Source organism: Delphinus delphis, chromosome 6, assembly GCF_949987515.2.
Source record: "Delphinus delphis chromosome 6, mDelDel1.2, whole genome shotgun sequence".
Classification (NCBI taxonomy): Eukaryota; Metazoa; Chordata; class Mammalia; order Artiodactyla; family Delphinidae; genus Delphinus; species Delphinus delphis.
Genome location: NC_082688.1, coordinates 60,006,274 through 60,019,831, shown reverse-complemented (window position 1 = coordinate 60,019,831; position 13,558 = coordinate 60,006,274). Strand labels below are relative to the sequence as shown.

General features: G+C 35.8%; 1 protein-coding gene across 6 annotated transcripts in view; it reads left to right on the top strand.

Moving 5' to 3' along the window:
• Positions 1-13,558, top strand: part of PTPRD (protein tyrosine phosphatase receptor type D) — a 2,140,681-nt gene that overhangs the window by 256,159 nt on the left and 1,870,964 nt on the right. The window lies entirely within an intron of this gene.

The following is a 13,558-nucleotide window of genomic DNA, read 5'->3' as shown; positions in this document are numbered from 1 at the left end:
GAATAAAGACGTAGAGAATGGACTTGAGGACACGGGGAGGGGGAAGGGTAAGCTGGGACAAAGTGAGAGAGTGGCATGGACATATATACACTACCAAATGTAAAATAGCTAGCTAGTGGGAAGCAGCCGCATAGCACAGGGAGTTCAGCTTGGTGCTTTGTGACCACCTAGAGGGGTGGGATAGGGAGGGTGGGAGGGAGAGGCAAGAGGGAGGGGATATGTGGATATATGTATATGTATAGCTGATTCACTCTATATAAAGCGGAAACCAACATACCATTTTAAATCAATTATACTCCAATAAAGATGTTAAATAAATAAATAATAAAACTAGCACATTATTTATTTGCTGTCTTTATTCCCAGTTAGGATTACCATGAATTTTATTTATTCTACTTTGCATGATAAAGGTAGCAGATTTTTCTGTTTGAAGAATTTCTGGGCAAGAATATGATCTTTTGATGAAGGCAAACCTTTGTTAATTTATTATGTGGAATATCATTATCTCAGCAGCCTCTTTTGTACTATTCCCTATAATTTGTTCTTGAATGTTATACATTATCCTTCTAATAGGGTTTTTCTTATCCATCTATATCCTTAGCACTGTAGTTGGGGCTTTTGACTATAGAGCGTCAGGAAATGTATCGTTATTGTTACTGTATTAATATGGTCAATATTGCTGTGTCAGTAGTTTTTCCTAGACATATTTTTATAAGCTCTCTCCACACAATTATCTTTCTTTATTATAATTAAGCACTAAAAACTAACCTCTAATTAATGGAAACATCCCCAGTGATCTCATGGCCCTCTACTAGATTACAAACTATTTTAACGTCAAGGAACTTTCTTTTTCTCTTTGTATACACTTAGTTCCTGTGTTGTGCTTTGTGTGTAATAGGTATCTTTTAATTATTTGTAAACAATCTCCTTTTTCCTACTGTTGCAGAGTGATGTAATAATGCTGTGATAATATTAACCCATGCATTTGCAGCACTTACTATGTGCCAAGCTTGCTTTAAGCACTTTGCATAATATATTAGCTAATTTAATTCTCACAATAACTAGTAACTCCATGATGTAGATGTTAATTTTATCGCAATTTATAGGCACTGAGTAAAGAGGATAAATAATTTTCTCAGGGCCATATGGCAAGTCAGAGCAAGATTTTGAAATCAGGCCACTGGACACTAGAATTCATTCTATACAATAATGCCAATTTTCACTAAGGGATGAATCCTCCTGAAAACACTTACTTCTAGTAGAGAATTCTCAAAAATTTAGTTTTATGATGGTTAAATCAAATCAAACACACAAAAAATCAAGTACACATGTCTTTTCAAAGCAGTGTTCTCAAAAGTGACTGGAGTACAGTGCAGGAATACATAAGATGATCCACTGGAGTTTGGAGAAAAATATTAATTTTCTGTTTCTATTATACTTGTTATCTCTCCCTTTCTTAATTTTGACAGTGTTTTCTTTTTTAATTTGTAAACCCTATTACAGTATAGTAGTATATTTTATGATTTATAAATAAGCAATATATAAGTTTTGGTGGTGCCTGTGTGCTTTTAAAACATTTTTATGAGTATATGAGCTATAAAATTTGGAAATAAACACCTTATAGAAACCATCCAGAATTCAGGGAAAAATAGGGTAATAAGGCATATACTAATCTTTGCTAGAATGTGTTAGAGTAGTTACACATTTTTTTTCTGAGCCTCATTTCCTCATCTATATGATGGGAATGTTAAGTACCTTTATAGTTTTATTGCAATGATTAAATAAATGAAATACGTGTGAATATTTTAAAAGCTTAAATCTCTACAGAACCACTAATCACTGAAGTATTAGTCACCAACACTTTGAAATGCCATTTCAAGTATCTGGGACAAGCCCATGTGAAAGAAATTTTTGTGGAGGGAATCTTCTGGGCCCCTTTGTGGTTAAGTTATCTGGTTGATGTTTGGCATGGCTGGCATAAAACAGACAATTCCTAGGAGACAAATAATCTCCTAGAGGCACTGTCTCTGCCACTTTACTTCCTGCTGCTGCTATTTCTCAAGTGCATTAGTAGGCTTTTAGGAAGCTGCACTAGCCCCTGGCCAAGCAGATCTCAGATTGGTTCAAACGAACAAATAAATTTTTTAAAAATCTGAAAAGGAAGAAAATAGTTTTTTCTTTAAAGGTACCCCCCCCCACCAAAAATCAAAAAGATAAATTAAATGAATTAATCATTAAAGATGTGAATATATCCAGTTAATAGATATTCATATTTTTCCTGCAAGTGTCCATATCCTTCCCAGTGCACATCTCAATGTATTCTCTAATACCACTTTAGATTTTAGCTTAGTAAGCATGATCAGTAACTTTCTACTGGCAATATTAACCTATATTTTAATATATCAAATCTGCATATTAGTTAAAATAGGCATATCATACAGAGCTTTTCATTTCTATACTTTCTGTATTTAAAGTACACACATACATAAGCATTTCCCAAGGGTCATCTATCTACCTGTCCTGTAAGCTTTCTATTGTTAACCAAACATTCCTCAGTAAAATATGTTTACAAAATATAGCAGTTTACATAAGCATATTATTGAACCTGAGAAGTCAGACTACTTTGAATATTCCTCAAATTTATTTGACCCAGAAAGATTTTGGATTTTGTTTGCTAACATCAGAAGGAACTAAAATTTATGAAACAAGATGGGAAATACCAAGATACAGATTTCTCATTCATAAGTTCTTCAGTAACTCAAATCAGATGGTTAGAAAATGTCAAAGTAGAACTGGAAATTTTGCAGATTTTTATTTTTCCAAAGAAGTTAGCTATTTTACCCAAAGAAAATTTACCACAATATAAATGTATAATAATATATAATTCTTAGATGCCTGTTTTTGGATTATTTAACTAAGAGAAATAAGATATTTATAAGCCTTCCATGAGAAAATGTGCATCTGATTAGTGAAAACATATTTTTAAATTGACCATACCATGCCCCTGTCTATTAACAATGGAATACATGTTAAGGTCATCCACAATTATGACGTGCAGTACACACACAAAGGACACACAGCACACATTCCTCTCATGTCCTCCCTCCTCTCTACCAGAATTGTTTGATGTACTTTTCACCCTATGGTAAAAAAATGACATGAAGATGGAGCTAACAAAATAAAAGAGGACATGATATCCTACTAGCTGTTGTCTCATAATCCACAGTCTTCATATGACCCCTTACAGCAATGTGACACACAAGGTATTTCAAACCACCTTCCCAGTACAAATTGGATACAAAACAACTTCTGAATGAAATACAAGAAATATTCTGGTACACTCATAGCTAAGAGTCAAAGAATTTAAGGAAGATCTTTGACAAAATCCTAAGAGGAAGTAAGAATTAGATGTGGCTATTCTGTGCACATTTATCAACACCAGACACCCAGAGACTTGAATTGTAAAGGTTAAAAAGAGGACAAAAGACAGTATTTGTGGAATCTGGGAAATTCTCCTGTAAACTACATTGACTTTCATGTATATCATCCACAAATACACATACGTCTACATTAGCATTTTAAAAGTCAAAAACTGGAGACATTCTAAATGTCTATCAACTTAATTGTCTATCAAAATTTATATACATATTGATATATATATATAAATATACATCATTAGATGACTTCCATAAACTTAAAGGTGAGCAATTGCGAAAGTATTCTTAAAGGATGATACTATTCATGTATATTATTAAAGCAGGTAAACTGTACTGTTATTGTTTAGAGATATTTATACATGTAGGAAGAGCACTGGAAATATAACTACTAAATAGGTGGCTAGTAACCTGAGGGGGTGAGGGGACGATGTACAGTAGTTTGGAAACACAGTTCAGAAGGTTTTAATTTTATTGATAAAGTTCAATTTTTAAGCTGATTGTAAGGAGATGGAAGTTCACTCTATTATTCTTTATGTCTTTCTCATGTTTCACATATTTAACAATAGGCAAAAAAATTATTCAGTTCATCCCTGAGAAAAGCTTGAGTAGTTTATTTAATTTTCATAGTCTTTGGTTGTGTTTTGGAGCTAACTTTGTAATGTAATATAGAATAAAATTATCAAATTATATTTTCTAACAAATGATTAAAATTTCCTTTTTTGGACATGGACCTAAAACAAATGAAATGAATATTTGATGAATAATATTTTGGCATAAGGTTGTCATAAACTGTGATTTTAAAGAGCATGTTCTCATTTTGTGAGAGGTAAAGAAAAATCTTGATTTTTTTTAAAAGAGCATAACATTATTTTGACTCTTCCGTCTTAAGAGGCTTTATGTTAATGACTTCAGAATGATTCCTCTGAAAGCGTGCACTTAAGCCCCATGCTCCCCAAACCCTCTCTTCTCCAGTACTGAGGTTGAAGGGAGTGGTGAGAGGTTGTCGTATTGTTGAAAATAGAAGATAGTAGAGTTAAATAGTGCTTATTATAATGATGCAAACAAAGTGTTTGTCCAATTAATATTGATGACCGAAAAGTACTGTTAGGAAGTGGAGTAAAAAAACTCTGGGATTGTCTAATGCCTGGGAGGGAAAAGCATTAGGTTTTGCTGTTAGTGGTTCCATTAGTGTCACTGGGTCATTACTGCAAGGTTTTTTCTGCAGAAACTGTTTCTGGTGCAAACTTTAGGAATACCTCAACAACATTAACATGACAACAACTGCACCCCCAAACCTGATTATAAGGGAAGGTTTTTAAATGACTTTTTAAAGGGAGAGTTTCAAATATATAATTGTAATATAGCTGAGCATACTGGAAACGATTATTTCAAGATCATTATTATTGTTATTATTATTATTGGCAAACTAGCTGATAAATAGGGTGAAAAATAGGTCTTCTGGTAATTTTAAGGGTCTTGTTAAAGGAAAATTAGGGGCTTCCCTGGTGGCGCAGTTGTTGAGAGTCCGCCTGCCGATGCAGGGGACGTGGGTTCGTGCCCTGGTCCGGGAGGATCCCACATGCCGTGGAGCAGCTGGGCCTGTGAGCCATGGCCGCTGCAACAGTGAGAGGCCCGCGTACCGCTAAAAAAAAAAAAAAAAAAAAAGGAAAATTACCTCGCCTCACATACACATTCTTTGTGGCTTATGAACTTTGAGAGGATTTTACCCAGCTATTCACTCTGTTCAATATGTTCATCTTTTTTTTTTTCATGATACAAAAGTTACCTGAAGATATTGCAGTATTTAAGGACTAGTATTATGGGTGTTGTATAAGAGAAGCAGAAAAATGAGAGTTAATATAGATTTCTCTGGATAAAAACCTGCGTAACATAGGTTATATCCTATTTTGTATGCTCTGTACTTAAGTCACTTCAATAACATTGAATATAAATAGTATAGTGAATAGAGTAATAGAAATAGGACAGTATCATTATTATGCAATCAAATACTAATAGATTGTTGGAAAGGTTTATATCCAACACCTCAGAATGCTTGAACAAGCAATACATCCAATTACATATGCTCTTGGAATTATAAATCCACATACTCACACATATACAGCTATTACTACTTGTGATCCATATTTCATTACTTTAATCTTACATGTAAGACAGTTGTCTGTTTTATATGCAGAACCTCAAGTGCTCTGTCTACAGAGGTGATGTAAAATTTCTACATGAATAGCAATAAATCATGTTAATTAAACCCTAATCAAATGAAATGTGGTAGAGAGGATGGAAGAAGATTCGGAATGAGAATGGTCAAAACAAACTATTGAGTATAAGAATCTGCCCAATTGAAGTGATGCACTAATATTGGGTTAAGTACTCCCAGCTATGAAACAAAAACTCAGATCAGGAGTGTTTGTATAATTATAACAATCTATTGATACTTAAACAGGATAAAGTAATTTTTGTATGTTTGGATTTTAATACAATGTTTTCTTACCAATTCAGTGAACACAACTCAATTAGTTTCAAAAATGAGGTGAAAATGGACCACCTGCCAAAGTTTAATAAAATGAAAATGGGTTGCATTGGAACTATAAGCAGAGCCCACAGATTGATTTAATAAGAAGCCACCTTATTCAGTCCTCTTTCCACCACATTCTGTTCCTAAAATGAGGCTTAATGAAATCGGTTTCACCTATTAGTACCTGCAAAATTAACACGCTTACCTAATATTGACTCAAAACAATCTCTCTCTTAAGCTATGTTTTCCTAAAGAGAGTGGCTGACCCATCTAGATAGGTCTGCATTTTTGATCCATCTACTTTTGCTATCAAAGTACCATTTGGAAAATGAACATGTTGATTGTTTTTTATACCTCTTTGAATTTTCCTAGGTCCCTGAATTTTTATTCCTCAAAAAGCTTAAGAAATTTAAAGAAAGAAAAAAACAAAGGGGTAATATGAGGATTTTTTTCTTGTGCAAATATAAAATGAAATTTTAGGAATCCTCTACTTGTCAAAAAAATTAGAATTCAAACATCTGGAAAATGTTAACCCCTTATTGCCCATTATTATTTCTTAGATAAATGATGGCTTTTGATGCAAGCTTCTGCACAGTTAAAGACTAAGGGTTCCAGCTATGATTGAATCCAACGTGCCTATTTAGCACTCTGCAATCACTCTATGGCTTCAACACAATATCCTTTCTTAAGGGTGAATAAGAGGATCTATTTGAACAAATCCATTCCCCCTTCTTTAGAGAGGGTTTGTGTGTGACTCTTAATCTCCATCAGAGTGTAATTGGGCACTGAAAGAAACAGATTGGTTATTGTTGACCATCTGATAGGCACTGCAGAGAGCCAGGGAAAAGCATGATTCATTGATTTTAATCACGGTCATATGAGCCATTTCAGAGATTATCATGTAAAATAAATACCATATAAAATTAAGGCATGCAAAATAAAGGCAATATTTTAGATTACAGAATTGTTTAGAATGCCTGCTTCCAAGATAAACTGGCTTGATTCTTGTTGACCTAAAACAAATAGGCTGTCGTATGTTTTCCAGCAAAAAAATGGGTATATTCAGGATCACAGAGAATCGCAGTTTGGGGTCTGCAACCATGGGGAGACATGTGCAAGTCCCACGACAGCAAGGGAAGGAGAACACTTTTATAAAGAGGAAAAGGAAATCGGGGGCTCTAGTAAACAAAGAGTTCCTGGCTTTTCATTGGCTGAGACCTTGCTAGGAAAGAGGAAGGGTCTTTCTTCTTGTTAGGCTCCACTGTCATCAGAGGGTGTGACAGCTCCCCATTCTGGTTTCCCAACTCTAATTGAGGTTTCTGTTTATTAATTTTTTATATTCTGAATGCTATTTCTTAGTCCATTTGACTATGTTTGACCATAAAAGGAAATTGCTTGCTAATTAATTGCTGAAACACAAATTGAAACAGCTTAACAAGGTGCATCATCCCTATGATAAAATACAGAGATGGGGGAAAAAGTATACCTAATGTAATTGGTCTATTTATTAATCCAAGAACTATTGTCTAATCTATATTATTCTATAGCCTGTGCACTTATACCCACCCTGCAGGCTAATTCTACCCATCCACCTGCCTTAACAAGCATCATTAATATCTCTGTTTTTAGTACTTGAAAGATACAGGGGTGATGCTGAGTTGCTTTGTAGCAACATGATCCTGAAAACTTCCCAGTCTTACCAGTGTAAATTTCTGGTGACATCCAAGTCCGATACTGTATCTTTTATTTTCTCTCCACGTTCTCATCATATTAAAGGTATACTGATTTGTTCTCTATAATTGAAACCACCATATAAAATAGTATCCCCTCCATGAAAAAAAATTGACAGGGTGGACTTTATTAAAATTGAAAATTTTTGCTCTGTGGCAGGCACATTCAAAGAAAGTAGTTGCAAAAGACACATCTGATAAAGGATTGTGTCTTAGTTCAGACTGCTATAACAGAATAACACAGACTAGGTGGCTTAAACAATAAACATTTATTTCTTACATTTCTAGAGATTGGGAAGTCTAAGCTCAAGGCACGAACAGATTTGATGTATGATGAGTGCTCTTTTCCAGACTGCAGACTGCCAACTTGTTGTTGTACCCTCACATAGCAGAAAGAGGGCAAGAAAACTCTGGAATATTTTTTTATAAGGCATTAATACCATTCATAAGTTCTCATGACCTAATTACCTCCCAAAGGCTCCACCTCTTAATACTATCATATTAGAGGTTAGGATTTCAGCGTATGAATTTTGGAGGGACACAAATAATTCAGTCTATCACAGACTGTTATCCAAAATATATGAAGAACTCTTAAATTCTTAAAACTTGACAATAAGAAAACAACCTTATTAAAAATTGGCCAACAACCTTAACAGATACCTTCAAAAATATACAGATGGCAAATAAGTATATAAAATGTTGCTCTTAGGTTCTTTCTCTATGTCTGCATCTTTATTCCTGTCCTGAAGAACCTAGGGGCAGGACAGGAATAAAGACGCAGATGTATGGAATGGACTTGAGGACACGGGGAGGGGGAAGGGTAAGCTGGGACAAAGTGAGAGAGTGGCGTGGACATATATACACTACCAAATGTAAAATAGATAGCTAGTGGGAAGCAGCCGCATAGCACAGGGAGATCAGCTCGGTGCTTTGTGACCACCTAGAGGGGTGGGATAGGGAGGGTGGGAGGGAGGGAGATGCAAGAGGGAAGAGATATGGGTATATATGTATATGTATAGCTGATTCACTTTGTTATACAGCAGAAACTAACACACCATTGTAAAGCAATTATACTCCAAGAAAGATGTTAAAAAAAATAAAACATTGCTCTTCGTATGTCATCAGAGAAATGTAAATTAAAAAAAAAGAGATACCACTACACACCTATTAGAGTGGCCAAAATCTAGAATACTGATAACACCAAATGCTAACAAAGATGTGGAACAACAGGAATTCTCATTCATTCTTTTTTTTTTTTTTTTTTGCGGTATGCGGGCCTCTCAGTGTTGTGGCCTCTCCTCTCCCATTGCGGAGCACAGGCGGCATGTGGGATCTTCCCAGACCGGGGCATGAACCCGTGTCCCCTGCATCGGCAGGCGGACTCTCAACCACTGCGCCACCAGGGAAGCCCCTCATTCGTTCTTGATGGGAATACAAAATGGTACAGATATTTTGGAAAACAATTCAGCAGTTTCTTACAAAACTAAATATACTTTTACAATGCTAGAATCCAGCAATCATACCTTGGTATTTACTAAAAGGAGCTGAAAGCTTGTGTCCACAAAAAATCTGTACACGGGATGTTTATAGAGGCTTTATTCACAATTGCAAAGCTTGGAAGCAACTGAGATGTTCTTCAGTTGGTGAATGGATAAATAAACTGTGGTATATCCAGGCAATGGGATAGTATTGAGTGCCAAAAAGAAATGATGTATCAATTCATGAAAAGACATGAAGGACCTTTAAATGCATTTTACTAAGTGAGAGAAGCCAATCTGAGAATACATACTATAGGATTCCAACTATATGATATTCTGGAAAGGACAAAACTATGTAGACAATAAAAAGATCAGTGGTTGCCAGGGACTGCAGGGAAGGAGGAATGGATAGAGCACAGAGTATATTTAAGGCAATGAAAGTACCATGTATGATATTATAATGATGGATATATATCATTATACATTTCTCCAAACTCATTGGCTGTACTATACCATGAGTGATTCCTAATGTAAACTATAGACTTTGAGTGATAATGATGTGTCAGTGTAGTTTCATTAGTTGTAACAGATGTACGAACCACTCTGATCAGCTCTGGTCAGTGGTGGTGTTAGTGGGGGGAATTATGCAACTGTTGTGGTAGGGGGTATATGGGAAATATGTGTACCTTCCACTAAATTTTATTGTGAACCTAAAACTCCTCTAAAAAGTAATGTCTACTTTTAAAATAAAAATAAATAATATCCTCTCAAGGACAAATTAGTTGTTATTTATTAACTATATTAATGAGATACAAGAAATGGATGAAGGATTTGAATAGACAATTTCCAAAAAAGACTGTAAATGGCCAATAAGCACATAAAAAGATGCTCACTTTATTAGTTATTAGAGAAATGCAAGTCAAAACCACAATGAGGTATCATTACAGATCCACTAAGATAATTATAAGTAAAAAGTCAGATAATAGCAGTATTCTTGAGGTTGTAGAGAAATTGGAATCCTCAAACATTGCTGACATATAAATGTATATATCGTAAACGTATATATCATGTAAATGAATATAAATGGTGCCATCCACTTTGGAAAACAGTTGGAAAGTTTCTCTAAATGAAACTAAATCTAAATGATGAACATAGAGTTACCGTATGATCTTACACTTGTACTACTAGGCCTATACTCATGAGAAATGAAAACACAAGTCCACAAAAACTTGTACACAAATATTTATAGCATGGCTGCATTTCTTTCTGGGAGCTCTAGGAGAAAATCCATTGCCTTGTCTTTTCTACCTTCTAAAGGCTTCCTGCATTACAGATATCTCCTCCATCTTCAAAGAGAGCAGTGGCAATGGCCAGCAGAGTCTTTGTCAGATCATATCATTCAGATTCTTACTCTCCTGCCTCACTTTCTTGCTTATGAGAACCCTTATGATTACACCTGAATAATCCAGGATAATCTCCACCATCTCAAATTCACCTCATTAGCAATTTAATTCCCCTACACTTATGTAAAATAAGATATTCACAGGTTTTGGGAATTAGAACATGAATATGTTTAGGGGATAATTATCCTGCTTACCACAGATGACTCCTTTTTTAAATTTATTTTCTACCATTTCTAAATGATTATTTTAAAATTAACCCTAAATTCAACAGATATTACTAAATGAAAATAACCATGTACACTTTTCTGTGTATTCAAACAATGTATTCAAATAATGGGAGAGGTAAGTTATTTTTAATTTCATAATAGCATATGCTAAAAGATACATTTTTAATACAGGGATACCAAGTTTATTTTGCATGAAATAACTGACCAAGAACATTTTTTAAAAAAAATTATTTCTGCCTGTGTTTGGTCTTTGTTGCTGAGCCTGGGCTTTCTCTAGTTGCAGCGAGCGGGGGCTACTCTTTGTTGCGGTGTGTGGGCTTCTCATTGCAGTGGCTTCTCTTGTTGCGGAGCACAGGCTCTAGGCGCACAGGCTTCAGTAGTTGTGGCTCATGGGCTCAGTAGCCGTGGCTCACGGACTCTAGAGCGCAGGCTCAGTCATTGCGGCACACGGGCTTAGTGGCTCCGCGGTATGTGGGATCTTCCCGGACCAGGGCTCGAACCCGTGTCCCCTGCATTGGCAGGCAGATTCTTAACCACTGCGCAACCACGGAAGCCCCCAAGAACATATTTTTAAGAAAAAGTCAGAGTCCATTTTGTTGCTTAGAGGGATAGAATTTTGACTGAGTGATGATATATGCTATGCATGGAGCAGTGTTTTAGCGCTTGTAGTATGTGCAAATCATCCCTGTTTTAAATCACTAGAGTTCTAATTTATACCCCCAAACACTATTTTCTCATGCTTCTTTTACCTGAAATTAAATGGTGCTCTTTAAAAAAATCTAGAAAACAACATTTCCTGGTAAGAAAATGGATCATAGGCATATGTGATTGGCATTTTAGATAATTTACAGTTAGAATGTCAAACTTAATATTGCCTCATAAAAACTGATCTGAGAGTTAACAAAAAATTACCTGGAGGAAGAACAAAATGTACCCGTGAAAGGCAGGATTGACCTGACCTAGTCCCAAGGAAAGCCAGTGGAGTGTTGGGACAGGTAGGAGCAAGGCAGCGAAGCAAAAAGCAGCTGTATGGGAGTGAGGGTGTCTGTGGCTCATGGGAATAAAAACAGATGGAGACGGGTACGGTGAGTATGTGTCATAGTGAAGAGAAAGGTCCCCATAGCCTAAGGTTTGACCACTTCACAGCTATAAGTATTTAAACATTTCCTTTATTTTATTTTGTTTTTAAATTTATTTTATTGAAGTATAGTTGATTTACCATGTTGTGCTATTTTCTACAGCAAAGTGATTTAGTTATACATATATACACATTCTTTGTCATATTCTTTTCCGTTATGGTTTATCACAGGATATTGAATATAGTTCCCTGTCCTATACAGTAGGACCTTGTTGTTTATCCATTCTATACATAATAGTTTCCATCTGCTCATGCCAAACTCCCAGTCCATTCCCCGCCATCCCCACCGCCCTGGCAACCACAAGTCTATTCTCTGTGTCTGTGAGTCTGTTTCTGTTTTGTAGATAAGTTCATTTGTGTCATATTTTAAATTCCACATATAAGTGATATCATATGGTATTTCTCCTTCTCTTTCTGACTTTACATAGTATGACAATCTCTAGGTCTATCCATGTTGCTCGAATGACATTATTTCATTCTTTTCATGGCCGAGTAGTATTCCATTGTATATATGTATCACATCTTCTTTATCCATTCATCTGTTGATGGGCATTTAGTTTGTTTGCATGTCTTGGCTATTGTAAACAGTGCTGCTAAGAACATTGGGATGCATGTATCTTTTCAAATTATAGTTTTCTCTGGATATATGCCCAGGAGGGGGATTGTTGGATCATATGGTAAATGAATCAGTTATAAATCTATACATATGTTCCCATATCTCTTCCCTCTTGTGTCTCCCTCCCTTCCACCCTCCCTATCCCACCCCTCCAGGCGGTCACAAAGCACCGAGCTGATCTCCCTGTGCTATGTGGCTGCTTCCCACTAGCTATCTACCTTACGTTTGGTAGTGTATATATGTCCATGCCTCTCTCTCGCTTTGTCACAGCTTACCCTTCCCCCTCCCCATATCCTCAAGTCCATTCTCTAGTAGGTCTGTGTCTTTCTTCCTGTCTTACCCCTAGGTTCTTCATGACTTTTTTTTCTTAAATTCCATATATATGTGTTAGCATATGGTATTTGTCTCTCTCTTTCTGACTTACTTCACTCTGTATGACAGACTCTAGGTCTATCCACCTCATTACAAGTAGCTCAATTTCGTTTCTTTTTATGGCTGAGTAATATTCCATTGTATATATGTGACACATCTTCTTCATCCATTCATCTGATGATGGACACTTAGGTTGTTTCCATCTCCGGACTATTGTAAATAGAGCTGCAATGAACATTTTGGTACATGACTCTTTTTGAATTATGGTTTTCTCAGGGTATATGCCCAGTAGTGGGATTGCTGGGTCATATGGTAGTTCTATTTGTAGTTTTTTAAGGAACCTCCATACTGTTCTCCACAATGGCTGTATCAATTTACATTCCCACCAACAGTGCAAGAGGGTTCCTTTTCTCCACACCATCTCCAGCATTTATTGTTTCTAGATTTTTTGATGATGGCCATTCTGACTGGTGTGAGATGATATCTCATTTTAGTTTTGATTTGCATTTCTCTAATGATTAGTGATGTTGGGCATTCTTTCATATGTTTGTTGGCAGTCTGTATACCTTCTTTGGAGAAATGTCTATTTAGGTCTTCTGCCAATTTTTGGATTGGGTTGTTTGT